The following is a 22310-nucleotide window of genomic DNA, read 5'->3' on the forward strand; positions in this document are numbered from 1 at the left end:
ATGCCCTAGAAGCCAATCTGGCTGACACATTGTTAATTCTAGGGACATAATTTTGTACTTGACTATTTATTATTGAATAAATAAAAGGCATCTTATCATTCATATTATTTATGTGTCTATGAATCGTCCAAGAAATTAATAAGATGATGATGCATATTCTCAAGAGTTGAGAATTTGAGCCATGTATCATTGGTGATTAATTTCTAAATGCTCCTGATCAATGGATCATCACGAGGACGGTGATCGATCCGATCAGTGCAGATCACTTTCCTTCTGGATGGACGAGACTTGAGTCCACAGTGTAGGGACACTGAAGTGATAGTGCAGGTGCTTGTTAGAGAACAAGGGTACTGAGCGTGACCAAGACAAGAAGTCACTTGGATGTCTATCCACTCGTCAGTGACTTGCTTGATGTTGCAGTAGTGTGACTGGTCCTTTGACCTGCGGTGCTTCGGCTACTCACAGTGAGGTTATTGTAGTTTGACTGCACACATACATGGTCTCTATCCATATGGGTCCATGCAGTGTAGATTGGCTGCAGTAAGTTCACTGTAGGAGTAGGGTATGCACCTATAAGAAATCTATCGACCTTGATAGATAAGGAGAGATCCTATGTGATTTATAAGACTGAGTTCGTAAGACCTCGGCCGGGGCAGTATGCATAGTGGAGAAAGAGTTTTCCACTCTCGAACTTAAGTCGAATAAATCTTCACATATGACAGACGATGGGGTTTGACGAGTTATCCATGACCTCCGTCCTGTAGGGATCCACGATAGTAGGACTGTAACACATGATAACTGCACCTAGAGGTTCATCATTCTATTCTACTGGGTAGCCACTACATGCTGCTAGGTGTCACTGGTGGATGGTGGGACTCATAGGGATTGTCTCGATGATCGATACACCCTAATGAGTTGAGTTGGAATCGTTCCAATTCATTGAAAGGAGTTTTCAATGATATTATGAACCTATGGGGTTGAATCGTGATTAGGAATCACAAGTAATCAATTCGATTGATATTCAGTTGAAGAAGGAACAAAGGGAATTAATTAATTGGACTTGAAACAAAAGTCCTACTTCGAGTAGGATTCCTAGAGTCCTAATTGGATTAGGACTGGGAATCCTAGTTGGAGTAGGACTGGGATTCCTACTTGGAATAGGATTCCTACAATCCTAATGAGATTAGAAGTTTTGAATTAAAATCGGATTCCTACTTGGAGTAGGATTCCTAGAGTCCTAATCAGATTAGGACTTCGGATTCAAATAAAGTCCTAATTGGATTAAGACTAAAATTAAATATGTCCTAATTTGGATTAGGATTTCTTAAGTCATAATTAATTATTAATCTAATGAATCAATAAGACTCCTAATTGGATTAGGATTGAAGAGTTCAATTGAGTCAAAATTGATTTAAGTACTAATTGGATTAGGACTTACCTAGATTGGATCCAAATTGGTTCACCCTTGGGCTAAGCCTAATTAGATTAGCGCTTGACCACATTAGGGCATCCAAAACCTTACCTAATAAGGATTAGGGAAACACATGTAGAGGGGCTCACGCCCTTCTTTTTCCCTCTCCTTGGTGCGGCATGAAGAGAGGGGCCGGCGCCCCCTCTTTGGAAGGTTGTCATGGAGCTCCTAAACGTTAGGAGCTCCACTCCCTTTAAAAAGGGGTAAGGGGCAGCTGACCTAGGGCATATGAAACCCTCTCCCTCTTGTGCCATGGCCACCCTCTCCCTCTCCTTGGTTCAGCCGCAAGCAAGGAAGAACAAGTCCAAGGTGTTGGCGGCATCCTCTTCCTCCCTTCTTCCTTCCAACGCAGGGAAAAGAAAGAAGGCTGCAGGGGCTGTGTTCTTCTTCCTTGGTTGCTTCTTCTTCTTCCTCCTCTCAAGCACAATCAAGGGTTGATTGAAAGAGAGGAGATCAGCCATCAAAACATATCTCTGCAAGGGAGCTAGCACCCCGGGGAGATTAGAGCGATTGGATCGGTCCTCTGCTTCGTGTGGATACCCCTAGAGGCCGGGCACTTGAACGGCTTCAAGCAAACCTTCATCCTAAACCACGAACTCAGATTTGCGGTGATCATCTACCCGCACAAGGTGAAGATCTGATCTTCTAATGTTTTTAAAAGTTTTTAATTCTTGCCTAACTACGAACGGTTCATGAAACAACGTTCATGCGATGAATGTCGATCCCGCACATGCCTCTTCCGCTGCCATCTGATCTTTTTGAAATATCAGCGGCATGGGCGGGTTCCCAATAGTGGTATCAGAGCCTAGGCTTCGTAGATTAAGGTAAGAATTAATTATCTAAAGGCTTATTAGATCTGAAAATTTAATGATCATGCATGCTGAAAATTTCTGCATGCAGATTTTTCAGGGGTGCTGATTTTTGCATGCTGATTTTTATGTGATAAGATGATGATTCTAATTGCATTGTTAATGAGATTACAAAGTTTAGAATCATGATTAGCATGATCAGCAACCTATGTCATGATATAATCAGTTAGTTTTCAGATCTGAAAATTATAATTGTTGCATATGGTGATGATCATAGGATTCAAACCCTTTTGGTATCAAATGTAATGACCTGCGATGTGATCTGTGATGTCATGTAATTTTTCAGATGCTTGCATGCATCTTATTTGATGTTTTGAGAGGCCTGCGTGCCTCCTAAAAGGGAGATGTAATTTATTTTTATTTTATTTTATATCTGATTGTATTTCTGTGATGTGATGTACGTCAACGATCAAGTCAAAGATGATGCATGAGATGAGCAGGGTGTTAGATGTATGCCCTAGAAGCCAATCTGGCTGACACATTGTTAATTCTAGGGACATAATTTTGTACTTGACTATTTATTATTGAATAAATAAAAGGCATCTTTTCATTCATATTAATTATGTGTCTATGAATCGTCCAAGAAATTAATAAGATGATGATGCATATTCTCAAGAGTTGAGAATTTGAGCCATGTATCATTGGTGATTAATTTTTAAATGCTCCTGATCAATGGATCATCACGAGGACGGTGATCGATCCGATCAGTGCACAGATCACTTTCCTTCTGGATGGACGAGACTTGAGTCCACAGTGTAGGGACACTGAAGTGATAGTGCAGGTGCTTGTTAGAGAACAAGGGTACTGAGCGTGACCAAGACAAGAAGTTACTAGACTAGGGCATGATAGTCCCTAGACTAAACTTGATAGTCCCTAGACTCTACCACAAGTGCATGGGTCATGACAAGTAGAATAGGGCAAAAAGAGTATCGTTTCCACAAGGAGGCGATTCAAGTACCAATTTATAAATTTTCTATATTATTTAGACAACCCCAAATTGATGTGACTGACTGCAATTTCTTGACCTGAAAAATCAAATGTGAAAGGTTCCTAGGGCTTGGATTTCATCAATTGAATTCCTTCAATGAATTTAAATCTGATTGTTAATATTCTGCTAATTACAATGACCGAATCCCTTTTTTTTATGTGATATCCTCTTTCAAGGTATAACACCTATACCTATATTAATCCTATGTCTACTTTCGTGATCATAGAAATTAATATAAATTCATTATGATCTGTGAAATTCTTGATTGTAGGTCACAAGGGTGTGCATTTATTTATAAACTACACCACCAATGTTTGATAAATTCACCAACTAATATCGAACTTCAACTTTCGTTACTTCATTCAACATCTTAAGCATGCAATTCATGGCCAGTAAATTGCAAGAGTGAAAACCGAAATCATCAAATTGCAATTAACAAAAGATATTCAATACAACCATACTCAATTCATATCAAAAATTCAATGACTACGCCCTAGCCCTAGGATAAGAAAACTAGCAAATCATAACTAATAAATCAATCCAATTATTTCTCAAACATAAATTCGCATTCAACATTCTTAATAACAATTCAGCAAATAAAAAATAAAAATATATATATATATAAGAGAAAGGAAAAGAACTCTGTATTTGCAAAAATCCTCCGTTCCGTTCTTTCTCTCAGAATTCCAGCTTTTTCTTCCTATCAGAATTTCTAGCTTTTCCTCCTCTCGGAATTTCAGATTCTCTGCTTCTTCTTTTTTTATCTGCTTCTCCTCCTCCTCGTATCTGCTAGCTCTCCTCCTCTTTTTCGGAATTTTCTTTTTTTTTGAATTTTAAAACAGATTTCCTCCCTATCTGCTAGCTGAAATCCCGAAATTCTAGGCTGATTTTTAGACTCGACTCCCAGCTGGATTTAGAGCACCAAAACGAAATACTTTGGAGTTGGACCCTTCACGAAAGTTTTAGATATAGTTCTCAGCTTTCCAATGCATCTGGGTTTGCATTATTCTGACTTATATAACTCCAGATACAAGCTGAAAACCGAAACAGGGTCTGGGCCGCAGTAAAATTCTGGACAGATTCGGACTTCTCCGTTTCGGCTAAGTTTTGGACTTTAAAACGGCAGAACTTGGTTTTGTGATCTTCATAAAAGTTTTAGGTCTCCATCTTATCTTTCCAGCAAGCTAAACAACATCTGAAACGGAGGTCTGTAGCTCTGGTTAGAACCCAAAAACCGAACAGTGTTCTGGGTTGACTAGACCAGCCCAATTTCAACCAATTCAATAATTAAACACCTGCAAAATACCAAGAATTTTCAAGAATTAAATAAATATAAAAGACACCTAAATTCTAGACAAATGAGCTAAGTACATACAAAACACTCTAAAACAAAATAATTAAGACTAAGAAAATGTGTGAAATAAATTTCCACATCAAATACCCCCAAACTTGAATGTTTGCTTGTTCTCAAGCAAAAGAAAAACCATAAAAACAAAGGACAATAACCATAGTCAGGCTCAACTCATCACACCCAAAGGACCTATCATGCAAACATCAAATCTTCAACTTAGTACATAAACAATAGCAAATAAAGGAAAACTAAGCATACTCACATTCTCTAGATCAAATATCCATATATAATTCCAAACTCAATCATATTTATCATGCGACCAACACAATTGAATCATGTAACAACTCAACCTGCAATCACCCCTTCTCACTACTACAAACAAGGTAGCAAACTAGAGAGTTTTTTTTTTTTTTTTTGTTGCAATTTATTCTTTGTCTTTAAGTTGTCACTTGCCTTTTGACGCGAATACAAGCATTTGTGATGGATGCACCCGGTTACTCAACAAGTCACATACTTAAAGTGCTTTTGCATACTCATATTTCAAGTTGCCGTTTGACGTAAAAGTAAACATTGGTGATGAATACCCCTAGTTACTAAGCAACTCAAAACATTGGAGTAGAAAGAACTTTGTACACATTTATTTATTCGACTGTCTAATCATTATCACTCTATTTACTTAAACCCTGTTTAGGACTAGATCAAAGGGGATAATCACAAGAAAAGCATCACACTCATCTTTTATGCATAATCACACAACTTATACAACTTTGCAAGGAAAGATGTACTTCAATAATCCCAAAGGAAAACAAATATGCTTACTCTTGCTTTATAAGATATTGCCTATCCTAAATCAAAATTCAATGCTTAAACACAATAAAGAACCCAAAAGTGTAATGTTGATCCTAGATAAGTCTCACACAAGTGCAAATGCATGTTCATTTCTCCTAATCTTTCACATAAAAATTTGGTTTGGAAGACATGGATATGATCACCAATTAACTTGCATGAAAGTGAACAAACCAGAATTTCGAAAAAATTTTCTTTCTCAAACAAACATAACCTGTACCAACATTCAGCATAATCAAATATCCACTCCCCCAAACATAATTTTCACATTGTCCTCAATGTGAAAGCAAAGAAAAATGGAAGACTAATACTCCCCTTTTAGCAAGGCTGAACACAATGAATGTCCGACTGAATTGAACACGAACTAGCTTTTTGCTTGATTTTTCTGCACCTACACAACACAACCAAAAAGAAAGGGGTAACAACAATAATTATTCAAAGACTTAAATAAAAACAACAATTAAAACATATAACAAAAGACAAAAGAAAGGTTTTTTTTTTTTTTTGTGGTTGGGTTGCCTCCTAAGAAGCGCTTGTTTACAGTCATTAGCTTGCTTCCTCACCATCAACCATAGGTAGGATTCTTCAAAGAGTAAATCACTCCTTTAGGAACCACATTACTAGCAAGATAAGGCTTCAAACGCTGCCCATTAACCTTGAATGCACCAGTGACCTCACTACGCACCTCAACAGCACCATATGGATACACTTTCGTTACCGTGAAGGGCCAGACCACCTAGAACGAAGCTTGCCTGGAAATAACTTAAGTCTTGAGTTGAAGAGTAATACTTGCTGCCCAATTTCGAAGTTTCTAATCTGAAGATGTTTGTCATGCCAATGCTTTGTCTTTTCCTTGTAAATCCGAGTATTTTCATAAGCATCAAACCTAAACTCCTCCAACTCACTCAACTGTAACAATCTCTTTTCTCCCGCAGCTTTCAAATCCATGTTCAAATCCTTGGTTGCCCAATAGGCCCTGTGTTCCAATTCCACTGGTAAGTGACAAGACTTTCCAAAGACAAGTCTGTAAGGAGACATACCCAAAGGTGTCTTGAAAGCTGTCCTATAGGCCCAAAGTGCATCATCTAACTTATTTGCCAATCCTTTCTTGAACTGCTCACAGTTTTCTCCAAAATTTGCTTCAATTCCCTATTTGCAAGTTCCACTTGCCCATTTGTTTGGGGATGATAGGCAAGTGCCACCTTATGAGTAACCCCATATTTCTTCAACAAAGCCTCAAATGACCGATTACAAAAATGGGAGCCTTCATCACTAATAATAGCTCTCGGCACACCAAATCTTGAAAAAATATTTTTCTTCACAAATCTCATCACCACTCGAGAGTCATTAGTCTGAGTTGCAGTAGCTTCAACCCATTTAGACACATAATCCACTGCTACCGGAATGTACTGATTATTGAAGGAAGAAGGAAATGGGCCCATGAAATCAATTCCCCATAAATCAAATAGTTCAACCTCCAAGATATTGGTCAAGGGCATCTCATTCTTTTTCGAAATGTTGCCAACCCTCTGACATCTATCACACATGCTCACATATTGTCTAGTATCTTGATACATGGTCGGCCAATAAAAACCAGATTGTCATACCTTTGCAACTGTCTTAGAGGTACTGAAATGTCCACCACACTCCAAGGAATGGCAATGGTCAAGTATATCCTGCATCTCATCTTGGGGCACACATCTTCTAATCATCCCATCTGCACAGTGTTTATAGAGTAGCGGTTCTTCCCAAAAATAATGCTTCACATCCCACAAAAACTTTTTCTTCTGATGATAGCTCAAATCAGGGGGAACAATGCCACTCACCAAATAGTTCACCAAATCAGCATACCAGGGGATGACTAAAACTGCCAACAACTGCTCATCTGGAAAGCTTTCATTAATGGGCACCTCATCTGCTCTTGACTGCCCCTCTAATCTAGACAAGTGATCTGCCACCACATTCTCCATGCCTCTCTTGTCTCGAATCTCAAGATCAAATTCTTGAAGCAACAGCACCCACCGAATCAAGCGCGGTTTGGCATCTTTCTTTTTCAGCAAGTACTTGATTGCTGAATGGTCCGTATATACGATTACCTTGGAACCTACAAGATAAGATCGAAACTTGTCAAAAGCAAACACAACAGCAAGCAATTCATTTTCAGTAGTTGCATAATTCAACTGTGCATTATTTAAAACTCTACTAGCATAATATATAACATGCAACTTCCTGTCTTTTCTCTGGCCGAGAACAGCACCCAGAGCGAAATCACTAGCATCACACATTAGCTCAAAAGGCAAACTCCAATCTGGGGCTGCCATAATTGGTGCTGACACCAACTCTTGCTTCAACCTGTTAAAAGCATTCAAACAGTCCTTATCAAAATCAAACACAACATCCTTATTCAACAGATTACAAAGAGGTTTAGAAATTTTAGAGAAATCCTTAATAAAACGCCAGTAAAATCCTGTGTGACCAAGAAAACTTCTAACTCCCTTAACATTTGTAGGTGGTGGCAATTTTTCAATAATTTCTATTTTTGCTCGGTCCACTTCAAGGCCTCTTGCTGAAATTTTGTGGCCTAAAACAATACCTTCCTGCACCATAAAATGACATTTCTCCCAATTCAAGACCAAATTGGTCTCCTCACAGCGCTGCAAAACTCGAGATAAGTTATCTAAACAACTATCAAAAGAAGATCCAAAAACAGAAAAATCATCCATGAAAACCTCCATGATCTTTTCAACAAAATCAGAGAAAATAGCCATCATGCAACGTTGGAATGTAGCAGGTGCATTACACAAACCAAAAGGCATCCTACGGAATGCAAAAGTACCATAAGGACAAGTGAAGGTGGTCTTTTCTTGATCTTCGGGGGATATAGAAATCTGGTTATACCCTGAATAACCATCTAAAAAACAGTAATACGCATACCCAGCAAGTCTCTCAAGCACCTGATCAAGAAAAGGTAAAGGAAAATGATCCTTACGGGTAACACTATTAAGTTTCCTATAATCTATGCAGACTCTCCACCCAGTTACTGTCCTAGTAGGAATTAATTCATTATTTTCATTATACACCACAGTCATCCCACCCTTTTTAGGTACTACCTGCACTGGACTAATCCATAAACTATCAGATATAGGATAATAATCCCTGCATCTAACCATTTAAGAACTTCAGCCCTAACTACTTCTTTCATGTTCGGATTTAACCGTCTCTGATTTTCAACAATAGGTTTATGGTTATCCTCCATTAAAATTCTATGCATACACAATGAAGGGCTAATTCCTCTAAGGTCTGATATAGTCCATCCTATGGCTTTTTTTCTCAATCTCAAAATACGTATCAATTTGTCAAGTTGCTCATCAGACAAAGAAACACTCACAATCACAGGCAAAGTATTATTCTCAGCTAAAAATGCATACATGAGATGTGAGGGTAATGGCTTCAACTCCAGACTGGTGCTTGCACATTAGAAGGGGGAGGGGGTGGCTTACCTTTGCCGATATCCTCAAAATAAATACCTCTCTTCTTTGGCTTAGGACATGTAGCCTCTAATGCACACGCCACTTTAGCAATCTCTAGATTATCATCTTTACTTGTCCCTGCACTCACTAAACAAGTCTCAAGAGGTTCTTTAGTATTTTCAGCCCTAAAAAATTCTCTGGTCGACTCATCTACAACATCAACTCGAAAAACATGATCAGTAAAAGAAGGATATTTAGTAGCTTCAAATAAATTAAACTCTACCTCTTCTTCACCAACCTTCAAAGTCAACCTACCATTCTTTACTGTTGCCCAAAGATGATCACCCAAGAGGAGGGTGAATTGGGTGTTTTAAAACCTTTTTGACTAATTAAAAAATAAAACACGCAAATGTAAGAACTAAAGTAAAGATAGAGGGATGAGAACAGTCAATCGCAAACACAAGGTTTTATAGTGGTTCGGAGCTTCCACTGCTCCTACATCCACTCCCCAAAGCACCTTTGGGAATTTCTACTATAATCCAAGATTACAGTCCGGTAGTTTTGCGAGTGCACTATCCAACTCGTTGTTTTACACCGGGCTAACAACAAACCCTATAACCTCCAATTTCACCTAGGCTTGGGACGCCTTTTCCTTGTTCCAAGTCCCTTGACTGGAACAAGCACAATATTGAAAGAGTTTTACAAACGATTGGAAAGCTCTAAATAAGCAAATATAACAATGATAAACTATAAAACCCGGAAGAATCCTTTTGCCGTTGGAAGCGTGGGAAATGATGATTCTTCCGATGTGGATCGCGTAGGCTTGAGTGTGAGCTTTGAATGCCGAGCGGAAGAGAGTAGTTGAGCTTGAAATCAGTTGGGAAACTTGAAAGCACTTGATTTCTTCACTTGAATGCACTAACTCCCTTGAACCTCTTTTTCTTTCTTCTCTCTTGAATGATCTTGCTTTGGGTTGGTGAGAAGTTGTTGAGAAGCACTTAGGAGCTCCCTTTTATAGCCCAAAAAGCAAATATAGCCGTTAGAGATAAAGTAAAAGAGATTTGAAATTCAAACCAAACCTGCAAAAGTTGTCAGTCGCGTCCCAGGCGCTCCGGAGACGTCTCCGCTTCAATGCGAGACATCTCGGCTGTATAAATTTACTTTTCACTTTGTTTGGGGTCGACTCGGCACTTTACGGGGACGACTCCGATGATGAACGGTTTGAATCCTTGTTTTTCTGTTTTCCTGAGAGGGTCGTCTCGGCGCTTTACAGGGACGTCTCGGCTTGTTTGCACTTTTTGCATGGGGACGACTCCGCTGCCTTGGGGACGACTCCGTCGTTATAACTCCGAAAAACATGTCTTCTAGAATTCTCTGAGAGAGTCGACTCCGTTTCAGGGGACGTCTCCGCTGCCTTAACTCCGAAAAAGACATCCTCTGAAAAACCCTGAGAGAGCCGACTTCGCTACACTGGGGACGACTCGGAAACTCACTTTTTTAACTTGCAGGGACGACTCCGCGTACTGTGGGGACGGCTCGCGCGTATCACTTGAAATCTGCCTTTCTGCCGCCACTGAGAGAGTCGACTCCGCTACTGAGAGAGTCGACTCCGACCCTGCGAGATGCCTCGCCAGGTGCCGGGGACGTCTCCAAGTGTGCCAGTTCTTCCGGTTTGTGCCAGAGACGTCTCTGAGACTATCCGGAGACGTCTCGGCTGTCCCTGATCTGTTTTCTTCATCTCAAAAATTCTTCAATAAATCCTTAAAAATTATGGAAACTTGCCTAGACATTTCTTAACAATATTCTTAATAAAACACATGAATTTCTCAATTAAATTGTTAAGATAAATGGAATTATACTCTAGTGTTTTGTATTCATCAAAACCCATTAGGGGGTCAACAATCTCCCCCTTTTTGATGATGACAAAACACTGAGTATATGCAAAATTCAAATTTTAAACATATACACAGTATTTGATCAGATGTACAAGTCTAATGTTTTGATTAGAGCTAGATACAATGTGCATAATTTAAAATAGTCAATTTTCAGTTCTATCCTTATGCATAAAATTAATCTTAATAGCTCTTGAGCAATTTTAGCATATCAACTGAATTTGAATCAAGTTAAAATGAAATATTGATGCTAAAGATAATTAAAAGCTAAGTTCTTTTTGACTCCCCCTTTCTTTTCCAGAAGGGCAATTATCTTAAAGCCAATATTCTTCAATTTTATCTTTTCTAATTCAACTTTGGAGTATGAATTTCGTATTTTGCATTCCAATGTATCCAATATCCATATTGGTTCTACTCAATATATAAGTTCTATAAGTTCTATTATATCTACTCCCCCTTTTTGTCATCAACAATGAAGGGGACAAATTATCCTTAGGTGCTTAAAGCATACTTCCTAGTAAAATTCAGCATATTTCCATGAACCACTCAAGGATATTCAAGTTGTGCTCCCCTTGTCCAAGTTATTTCTATTAATGAATTTAGTCATTCATATCACTCCCCCTTTGTTTTGGTATTCATTTCAGACTCCTCTTTTTGTTAATCATAGTTATCACAAGATGTGCTCCCCCTGTGTCATATGCATTGATAAGTTGTGTTAAATTTTACCACTTAAGGCATGCTATGAGATTTTTATGGCACATCACAATCACAGAATCACATACACAGAGTTAGCAATGTACACAAAGTTTCAAAATAAATTGTATTCATGTATCATTGTAAACCTTTGAAGTCAGTACAAAGTTAAGAGAAGAAATCATTACAAGTATTGATTTTTAATACAAGAAGTGTTTCAAAATAGCCTAGGGTTTACAAAAAGAAGATCCCTAGATGTCTACAAAATGTCCCTCATCGGCGACGTTGCTCATAAGCCCTAGCAGCTGCATCTATGAAAGCATTGATGGAATCTAGCAGTGTTCTGAATTGATCGCCCTGTGACTGATGGAAGGCTGCCACTAGTGCTTCAAATTCTATGGTTGCCCTTTCAATTCTTCCTCTAAGTTGGGCAACCAAGGTGCCCACATTTCGTCCAGGGCTTGTCAACTCTTGAAGGCTATTTGAGATGCTCCTCAAGTCATCCTTTAGCTCGATGGATCTGAAGGTTTGGGTGGCACTCACACCAACTAGTTCTTGCGCTGTAGCTTCTATTTGAGCTCTAATTTCCTTCACCTCTTGTAGAATCCCTTCATGTGAAGCTCTGATGGGGGCCAACTCAGTAGAGATCATCGATCTCATTTCCTCCCTCATTTGCTGGCATATCACAGATGCTAAAGTGCGCATCTGGTCTTCGGATAGGGAGAAGGGCCCACTGACTGGAGGAGGTGGTGGCATGGATGTGGAAGGTCCAGCTGAGCTGGAGGGTACATCAGGATAATCCATGTGGCTATGTGGAGGAGAGTGATGGTCAGGCTCCTGAAGTGGGAGCTCAGGCTCTAGGGTTTGAGCTTTTCTCTTTGGTACCTTGACCCATGACCCATCTACCTTGTGAAACTCCATTCTACGCATTGTGCTCTCATTATAATAGTCGGTGTTTCTCAAGGGTTTTGTAGGCTCATTTTCTGGAATGGGTACTTTGAAATGTTTGAAGAGTAGGGTAAGGATCATCCCATAAGGTATGCTAAATCTAGAATACCTATGACATGTAGCAATGTAGTTCAACATGAGTCTAGGGAGGTTTAGAGGAATCCCTAGTAGGATATGGTGCATGATAACTAAATCTCGCTCCGAAACAAAATCGAAGCGACCGGTTTTAGGAAACAAGACCCGGTTGACAATACTTAGAAGTAGTCTCATTTCGGCATTTAGGTCTTGGGAGTTGACTACATCAAGAGGGCCGCAGTCCTCTCTTCCTAGAAGCAAATTTAGGGCTATTTCCCTTTGGGGATGTGATGTCGGAGCCTCACCATCTTTAGGAATTTGCAGAACAGTGGATAGAATATCCTCATTAATTTCTACCAATGTCCCCCGGACATATGCAGTGTACCCTAAGTCCCCTAAGGCCATATTGCTAAATAGTTCTCTAACTAGGCCGGGGTAGGTCGAGGTATTGAGGGTACAAAGGTATTCCCACCCTTGGGCACGGAGTCTCTCTCCAATAGAGAACCCCTCACTATCTAGAAATGCAAAGTCTATGTACCTACCGGTCGTCACTGTGCGATTTGCACAGGAAATGGTCGTGGTTGGCGGAGCAACCGGAGGAGACGGCGCGGAAGGTTCTTCCCTCCGTTCCTCACCGTCGGCCGCTGCCCTAGGACGCCTCCCACCAGTCCTCCTAGCTCTTTTAGGTGCCATTGAATGGAAAACCTAGGGAAATGGGGAGAAAGAGGCTAGGGTTTGTGTTGGAGAGAAAATGGAGGCTAGGGTTTTTGTTTTTGTCGGGGATGAAAGGGATAGCTCGGGTCGGCTCGAGCTGTTTCGACCTATTTTAAAAACCCTCGTTCGGTCCCCGAGACGTCTCCGCGACTAAGGCGAGACGTCTCGCTGGGGGGGACGTCTCTGCGATTTGCCAGAGACGTCTCCGGCACTGAAAAATTTCAGACTGATTTTTATCTTTTTTCAATTTGTTTCATTTAATCACACTAATTATGATTTCTTTAGGTGAATACAGAATGAGTTTGTTTGTGATCCTCCCCCTTAATAATACATCCTATAGAGGTTTGATAATGATTTTTGAATTATTAATGTTGAAATGAGGAATGTTTGACCAAATTTCGAATACCTATGAAATAGGCTCTGAAAATATCTCTATGAAGAGTCCAAGGGAGGGTAACCATCCTCCGGAAAGTCAAACAGTTTGTCATTTAGCTTAGATGGATTCATGCTTTCACTTATGTTGACCTTGAGGTGGATTACTAGTTTTTTGAGTAGCAAGGCATTGCAATACAAGTTGAATTTATTTGCTAGGGTCATACAAGCTCAAAGCATTTCTTAAGAAGTTGAACCTATCTTTACAAAGGGGCTTTGTAAAGATATCGGCCAATTGATTTTCAGTACATACATATTCAATCATCACATCATTTTTCAGTACATGATCCCTAATAAAATGATGTCTAATCTCTATATGCTTTGATTTAGAGTGTTGGACAGGATTTTTTGTTAAATTAATTGCACTTGTATTATCACATTTAATTGGTATGTTGTCCATTTTGATTCCGAAGTCTTCAAGTTGTTGCTTAATTCAAAGAACTTGGGCACAACAGCTTCCAGCTGCAATGTACTCAGCCTCAGCTGTGGACAAGGCAACTGAATTCTGTTTCTTGCTAAACCAAGAAACCAAATTAGCACCCAAGAATTGACATGTGCCACTTGTGCTTTTTCTGTCGAGTTTGCACCCGGCAAAATCAGCATCGGAATAAGCAATTAAATTTATGTCAGATTGTTTAGAATACCATAAGCCTACATTAGATGTCCCTACTAGATATCTAAAAATTCTTTTAACAGCTTGCAAGTGTGATTCCTTAGGACATGCTTGGTATCTAGCACACATACAAACACTGAATAATATATCTGGTCTACTAGCAGTAAGGTAAAGTAAAGAGCCTATCATACCTCTGTACAATTTACAGTCTATACTTTTACCTTTTTCATCTTTGTCAAGCTTGCAACTTGAGCCCATGGGTGTGCTGATTTCCTTTGCATCCTTCATCTTGAATTTTTCCAACATTTCCTTGATATATTTGGATTGACTGATGAAGATGCCTTCCTCTGATTGTTTTATTTGTAGCCCAAGGAAGAAGTTGAGCTCACCCATCATGCTCATTTCAAATTCTCCCTGCATAAGCTTGGCAAACTCTTGACAAAGACTATCATTAGTAGCACCAAAAATTATATCATCCACATAAATTTGTACAAGCAATAAGTCATTTTCTTTTCTTTTAATGAAGAGGGTTTTGTCTACATTTTCTCTCTTAAATTTATTTTCAATTAGGAAATTACTTAATCTTTCATACCATGCCCTAGGGGCTTGCTTAAGTCCATACAATGCTTTATGCAATTTATACACATAATCTGGATGTAAGTGATTTTCAAAACCTGGAGGTTGTCCTACATAAACTTCCTCCATTATATAACCATTTAAAAAAGCACTTTTACATCCATTTGATAGAGTTTAAAATCCATGAAGCATGCATATGCCAAAAGTAGTCTAATAGCTTCTAATCTAGCAACAGGAGCAAAAGTTTCATCAAAGTCTATTCCTTCCTCCTGATTATAACCTTTGGCAACTAGTCTAGCTTTGTTTCTTATGACTATTCCATCTTCATCTAGTTTATTTCTATAAACCCACTTGGTGCCTATGATTGAGACATTAGGGGGTCTTTTCATTAGGGTCCAAACTTCATTTCTTTCAAATTGGTTTAATTCCTCTTGCATAGCATTCATCCAATTGTCATCTTTTTCAGCTTCTTCTAGTGATTTAGGCTCGATTTGTGAAACGAATGCAAGATAATTACTAGTGTTTCTTAAAGAGGATCTAGTTCTTATTCCTTGTGAAGGATCACCAAGGATTAGATCCTTTGGATGACCATGTGCATACCTCCATTCCTTAGGAAGATCTTGATTTCCTAATGGAGGTTGATCTTCTTCATCTTGCTGAATTGTATCTTCTTTGATCTCATCCTCATGTTGTTTGTCTTGTATGGAGAATTCCTTCATTCGGTCTTCAAGTATACCTGCATCACCATCTTCTTCTTTTCTAGAAGAATCTCCATTAGCTTCATCAAAAACAACATGAATGGATTCTTCAACAACAAGAGTTCTCTTGTTGAAGACCCTATATACTCTACTAGATGAGGAATAACCTAAGAAGATCCCCTCATCTGATTTAGCACTAAATTTACTTAGATTGTCCTTTCCATTGTTTAAAATAAAGCATCGACAACCGAAAACATGAAAATAGCTTATATTTGGTTTCTTACTTTTTATCAACTCATAAGGTGTCTTCTTTAAGATGGATCTAACTAAAGCACAATTTAAAATATGACATGAAGTATTTATTGCTTCAGCCCAAAAATACTTTGGTAGATCCGATTCGCACAACATGGTACGAGCCATATCTGCTAGTGTGCGATTCTTCTTTTCTACCACCCCATTTTGTTGGGGTGTCCTAGGTGCCGAAAAATTGTGATTGATACCATTTTCTTCACAAAATTTTTCAAAATACTGATTTTCAAACTCGGTACCATGATCACTCCTAATTGCTTTTAGTTTAAGATTGAGTTCATTCGAAACCCTATTATGAAACTTGATAAAAGCGGAAAAGGACTCATCTTTGTGTGCAAGAAATGAAACCCATGTAAAACGTGAAAAATCATCAACAATTACAAGACCAAATTTCTTACCCCCTAGACTAGCAGTTCTAGTGGGTCCAAACAAATCCATGTGAATTAGTTCTAAGGGTTTTGATGTTGAGACTATGTTCTTAGACTTGAAAGAACTTCTTGTTTGTTTCCCTAATTGACATGCAGCACAAATTTTATTCTTTTCAAAGTCTATTTTTGGTAGTCCTTTGACTAGATCCTTTGTAATTAATTTAGAGATTAAATTCATGCTAGCATGCCCTAACCTACGATGCCATAACTAACTAGTCTCATTAACTTTGGGATCCATGGCTACAAGACATTGGCCATCCTTCATGGTGAGATCATCAAGATCTACCATGTAAACATTTGCATGCCTATGTCCTGTGAGTATGATCTCATTGTCAATTGGACTACTAATTATGCATAGTGATGATTCAAATGACACTTTAAAGCCCTTGTCACAAAATTGACTTATACTTAATAAATTATGTTTTAGTCCATTAACTAACAATACATTATCAATAAATGAGGAGGGTGATATGGAGATTTTACCAACACCAATGATTTGACCTTTAGCATTGTCTCCGAATGTGACTACTCCTCCTTCTTTTGATTTCAAGGTGACGAAGAGACTCTTGTCACTGGTCATATGCCTTGAGCAACCACTATCAAGATACCACATTCTCTTTTTATTCTCGGCTGCAAGGCATACCTGCAAAATGATCATGTGAAGCTCTTAGGTACCCAAGTTTTCTTGGGTCCTTCGTGGTTAGTGTAGTTGGTTCCCTTAGGCACCCATACTTTAGTTATGTTTTTAGCTTTTACAAATGTACTCTTGTTGGTTTGGATCTTTCTTTGAATACAAGAGTAGGCTTTATGTCCATTCTTTCCACAATGAAAGCATGTAGGTTTTTCAGTTTTTACATCTTTTGCTTTTACAAAGAAATTCTTTAGATACTTTTGTTGTTTGTTAGTTTTATATCCTAATCCGGCTTTATTGAAAATAGCTCTTTGATTTGAAAGAATAAGATTTAATTTTTCAGAGCTTTGTGTAAATTTTTCAACAATTGGTTTGTACTTATGTACCTCATTCTTAAGATTCAAATTTTCTTTAATTAGTTCTTCCTTATCCTTTTTAAGGGATTCAACATTTTGTGCAAGTGAGGTATTATTATCGAGTAGGAATTTTACTTTTAGATTGAATTCCTTAATTAGTGTTTTTGCCGTTTCATTTTCAATGATAAGTTTTGAATTTTTATTTTCTAGAGCAATGGTGTTAACATTTTCAACGCTCTCTTTCTCAATCAATAGATTTTTAATATCATCCTTTAGTTTTAGATTGGAGGCTTTTAATTCTTTATTCTTTGCTCCTAACATACTACAATCACTCATAAGTTCTTGAAGAGCTTCATACAATTCTTCTAAAGTAATATTTATAGTTGTGTTTTGACATACCTCATCGTCTTCGAACGCCATGAAGCACAAATTGGCGGTCTCTTCCTTCTCTTCCTCGGAGGATGATGTGTCACTATCATCCCATGTTGCCTTCAATGCCTTCTTCTTCTTCTTTCCAAAATACTTCTTTTGTTGAGGGCATTCGGAACGAATGTGTCCCGGTCTCTTGCAATCATAGCATATGATTGGGTCTCTTTCTTTTTCTTTTTCTTTTTCCCAATCATTTCTCCCTCCAAACTTTTTTCTTGGGAAGGGTTTCTTTCTTCTCATGAATTTCTTAAACTTTCTTACTATCAAACCCAAATCCTCATCTTCGCTTTCTTCTTCACTCTCACTACTTTCTTCTTCACACACACTCGAAGTAGCCTTGAGTGCGATTGTCTTTTTCTTCGGCAACTCTTCTTCATGTTGCTTCATTGTGAGCTCATGCGTCATCAATGAGCCCAGTAGTTGTTCTAATCCCAAAGTGTTGAGGTCTTTGGCTTCTACGATCGCCGTGACCTTTGCTTCCCATGCTTTTGGCAAAGACCTGAGAATTTTATTCACAAGTTTCGGATTAGTATAAGATTTACCCAAACTTTTTAGACCATTAATTATATCGGTAAAGCGTGTAAACATGCATGTGATGGTTTCATTGGGTTCCATCTTAAACAACTCATATTTGTGAATTAGAATGTTCACTTTAGACTCTTTGACTTGATTTGTACCCTCGTGGGTAACTTCAAGCCTATCCCATATTTTCTTAGCGGAACTACATGTGGAGACTCTGTTAAACTCATTTACATCTAGAGCACAAAATAATGAGTTCATGGCTCTAGAATTGAGTTGAACCATCCTACTATCATTCTCATCCCAATCCTCCTCAGGTTTGGGAACTTGAATGCCATTTACCATGTGTGATGGTTCTTGTGGTCCCTTGACTATAACCCTCCACAAGGCATAGTCTTGTGCTTGAATGAAGATCCTCATTCTAGTCTTCCAATAGGTATAATTTGTCCCATTGAAGAGTGGAGGTCTATTGGTTGCTTGCCCCTCAGCAGGAACATTGTTAAAGGGTGTTGCCATCTAGATCTTTGGCTAAGACGGTTAGGTCTTTCAAGAAATACACAGAGCACCCGCTCTGATACCACTTGTTGTCCAGAGATGATCACCCAAGAGGGGGGTGAATTGGGTGTTTTAAAATCTTTTTGACTAATTAAAAAATAAAACACGCAAATATAAGAACTAAAGTAAAGATAGAGGGATGAGAACAGTCAATCGCAAACACAAGGTTTTATAGTGGTTCGGAGCTTCCACTGCTCCTACATCCACTCCCCAAAGCACCTTTGGAAATTTCTACTATAATCCAAGATTACAGTCCGGTAGTTTTGCGAGTGCACTACCCAACTCGTTGTTTTACACCGGGCTAACAACAAACCCTATAACCTCCAATTTCACCTAGGCTTGGGACGCCTTTCCCTTGTTCCAAGTCCCTTGACTGGAACAAGCACAATATTGAAAGAGTTTTACAAACGATTGGAAAGCTCTAAATAAGCAAATATAACAATGATAAACTATAAAACCCGGAAGAATCCTTTTGCCGTTGGAAGCGTGGGAAATGATGATTCTTCCGATGTGGATCGCGTAGGCTTGAGTGTGAGCTTTGAATGCCGAGCGGAAGAGAGTAGTTGAGCTTGAAATCAGTTGGAAAACTTGAAAGCACTTGATTTCTTCACTTGAATGCACTAACTCCCTTGAACCTCTTTTTCTTTCTTCTCTCTTGAATGATCTTGCTTTGGGTTGGTGAGAAGTTGTTGAGAAGCACTTAGGAGCTCCCTTTTATAGCCCAAAAAGCAAATATAGCCGTTAGAGATAAAGTAAAAGAGATTTGAAATTCAAACCAAACCTGCAAAAGTTGTCAGTCGCGTCCCAGGCGCTCCGGAGACGTCTCCGCTTCAACGCGAGACGTCTCGGCTGTATAAATTTACTTTTCACTTTGTTTGGGGTCGACTCGGCACTTTACGGGGACGACTCCGATGATGAACGGTTTGAATCCTTATTTTTCTATTTTTCTGAGAGGGTCGTCTCGGCGCTTTACACGGACGTCTCGGCTTGGTTGCACTTTTTACATGGGGACGACTCCGCTGCCTTGGGGACGACTCCGTCGTTATAATTCCGAAAAACATGTCTTCTGGAATTCTCTGAGAGAGTCGACTCCGCTCTTTCAGGGGACGTCTCCGCTGCCTTAACTCCGAAAAAGACATCCTCTGGAAAACCCTGAGAGAGCCGACTCCGCTACACTGGGGACGACTCGGAAACTCACTTTTTTAACTTGCGGGGACGACTCCGCGTACTGTGGGGACGGCTCGCGCGTATCACTTGAAATCTGCCTTTCTGCCGCCACTGAGAGAGTCGACTCCGCTACTGAGAGAGTCGACTCCGACCCTGCGAGACGCCTCGCCAGGTGCCGGGGACGTCTCCAAGTGTGCCAGTTCTTCCGGTTTGTGCCAGAGACGTCTCTGAGACTATCCGGAGACGTCTCGGCTGTCCCTGATCTGTTTTCTTCATCTCAAAAATTCTTCAATAAATCCTTAAAAATTATGGGAACTTGCCTAGACATTTCTTAACAATATTCTTAATAAAACACATGAATTCCTCAATTAAATTGTTAAGATAAATGGAATTATACTCTAGTGTTTTGTATTCATCAAAACCCATTAGGGGGTCAACATTAACATCTATGATAGCTCCAGCTGTGGCTAGAAAGGGCCGGCCTAAAATGATAGGGATCTTGGTGTCTTCTTCCATCTCCAAAACAATAAAATCAACTGGAATGATAAACTTCTTTACCTTGATCAGCACATTCTCAAGAATACCTAAAGGATATTTGACCGATCGATCAGCTAGCTGCAAAAAGATGGTAGTAGGCTTTAACTCCTTCAATCCAAGCTTCCTAGATATAGATAAAGGCATTAGTGAAACACTAGCACCTAAATCACACAAAGCTCTAGAAAAATCAACATCACCTATAGTACAAGGAATAGAAAAACTTCCTGGATCTCTTAGCTTTGGTGGAAGCTTATTCTGGATAATGGCACTGCATTCCTCCGTCAAGTGAATGGTCTCGAAATCTTCCAATTTCCTCTTCTTAGACATGATCTCCTTTAAAAATTTTGTATATGCAGAAATTTGTGCTAAGGCGTCTGCAAAAGAAATATTAATGTGAAGCTGCCTAAACACTTTCAAAAATTTCTCAAACTGTTGATCAATTTTATTCTGCTTAAGCCTTTGAAGAAAAGGAATGGGAGGAACATAAGGTTCGACTGGTGGTAGTGGGGATGGTGTCTTGGCTAGGTCCTCAACTTCTTCACTGACCTTCTTGTTCACCTCTTCATAGTCTACTTTATCACCAACTATAGTCTCACTACTTACCTGACCAAGTTGCTTACCACTTCTCAAGGTGACTGCCTTGCAATGCTCCTTCGGATTGACCTCTGTCTTACTAGGCAAATTACCCTGTCCACGAGAATTGATGGAATTGGCTAACTGCCCCAATTGCATCTCCACATTTCTATTGGAACTCGCCAACTGGTCAACCTTTGCTTCCAGTCTCTCAAATCTCTCTGAACTGGCATTGGCTAACTTCTCAATAGCTATCTTCCAAGACTGTTTACTTTCTGGTTGGGATGGTTTTGGTTGGAAACTAGGAGGATGGAGAGGTCTAGAACTGCTACCTTGGTTACCTTGATCTTTCCATGAAAAGTTAGGATGATTCCTCCATCCTGGGTTGTATGTGTTGGAATAAGCGTTGTTCTGCCGCTGCTGCCTGTTATAATTAGACACAAATTGAACCTGCATACAATCAGAACTCATGTGAGCTCCTCCACAGCAATCACAACTCAATACAGGACTAGAAACGGAATTCACATTACCCAGCTTATCGAACATTTTTACTAGAGAATCAACCTTGGCATTCAACATGTTTATGCCATCTACATCATACATACCTGGAACTTTCTTAGGCATACATCTTTCATTAGACCACTGATAATTGTTAGAGGCCATTTCTTCTAACAACTCATATGCCTCTTCTGTTGACTTACTCATTAAAGTACCTCCTGCAGCTGCATCAATAGTAATTCTGACTGAATGTGTTAATCCATTATAGAAAGTCTGTACAATCAGCCAATCAGGAAGACCATGATGTGGACACTTCCTCTGCAAATCCTTAAACCTCTCCCAGGCTTCATACAAAGATTCACCATCAAACTGAGCAAAACTGGTAATATCATTTCTAAGTTTGGCAGTCTTACCTGGGGAAAAATACTTACTCAGAAAAGCTTATGACAAGGCATTCCAGGTGGTGAAAGAGTTAGGCGTTTTGGAATTCAACCAGGCCTTGGCTTTATCCTTTAGAGAAAATGGAAAAAGTCGGAGTCGAATAGCATCATCACTAACTCCATTCATCTTGATTGTATCACAAATCTCCAAGAAATTGGCAAGGTGTGCATGTGGATCCTCAGAAGGTCCTCCACCAAACTGCTCCTGCTGCACCATCTGCATGAGACCAGG

The 22310-nt window shown here is 39.3% G+C and overlaps 1 non-coding gene across 1 annotated transcript; it reads left to right on the forward strand.

Moving 5' to 3' along the window:
• The first annotated feature begins 21933 nt into the window (after positions 1–21933).
• On the forward strand, positions 21934–22040 carry LOC120110702 (small nucleolar RNA R71). The gene has a single exon (XR_005511843.2). It is a non-coding gene; the product is annotated as a small nucleolar RNA R71 (small nucleolar RNA).
• The last annotated feature ends 270 nt before the right edge of the window (positions 22041–22310 follow it).

This window comes from Phoenix dactylifera, chromosome 17 (assembly GCF_051530095.1).
Source record: "Phoenix dactylifera cultivar Ajwa chromosome 17, Ajwa_hap1_PhDact_Kaust_v1.1, whole genome shotgun sequence".
In the NCBI taxonomy this organism is placed as follows: Eukaryota; Viridiplantae; Streptophyta; class Magnoliopsida; order Arecales; family Arecaceae; genus Phoenix; species Phoenix dactylifera.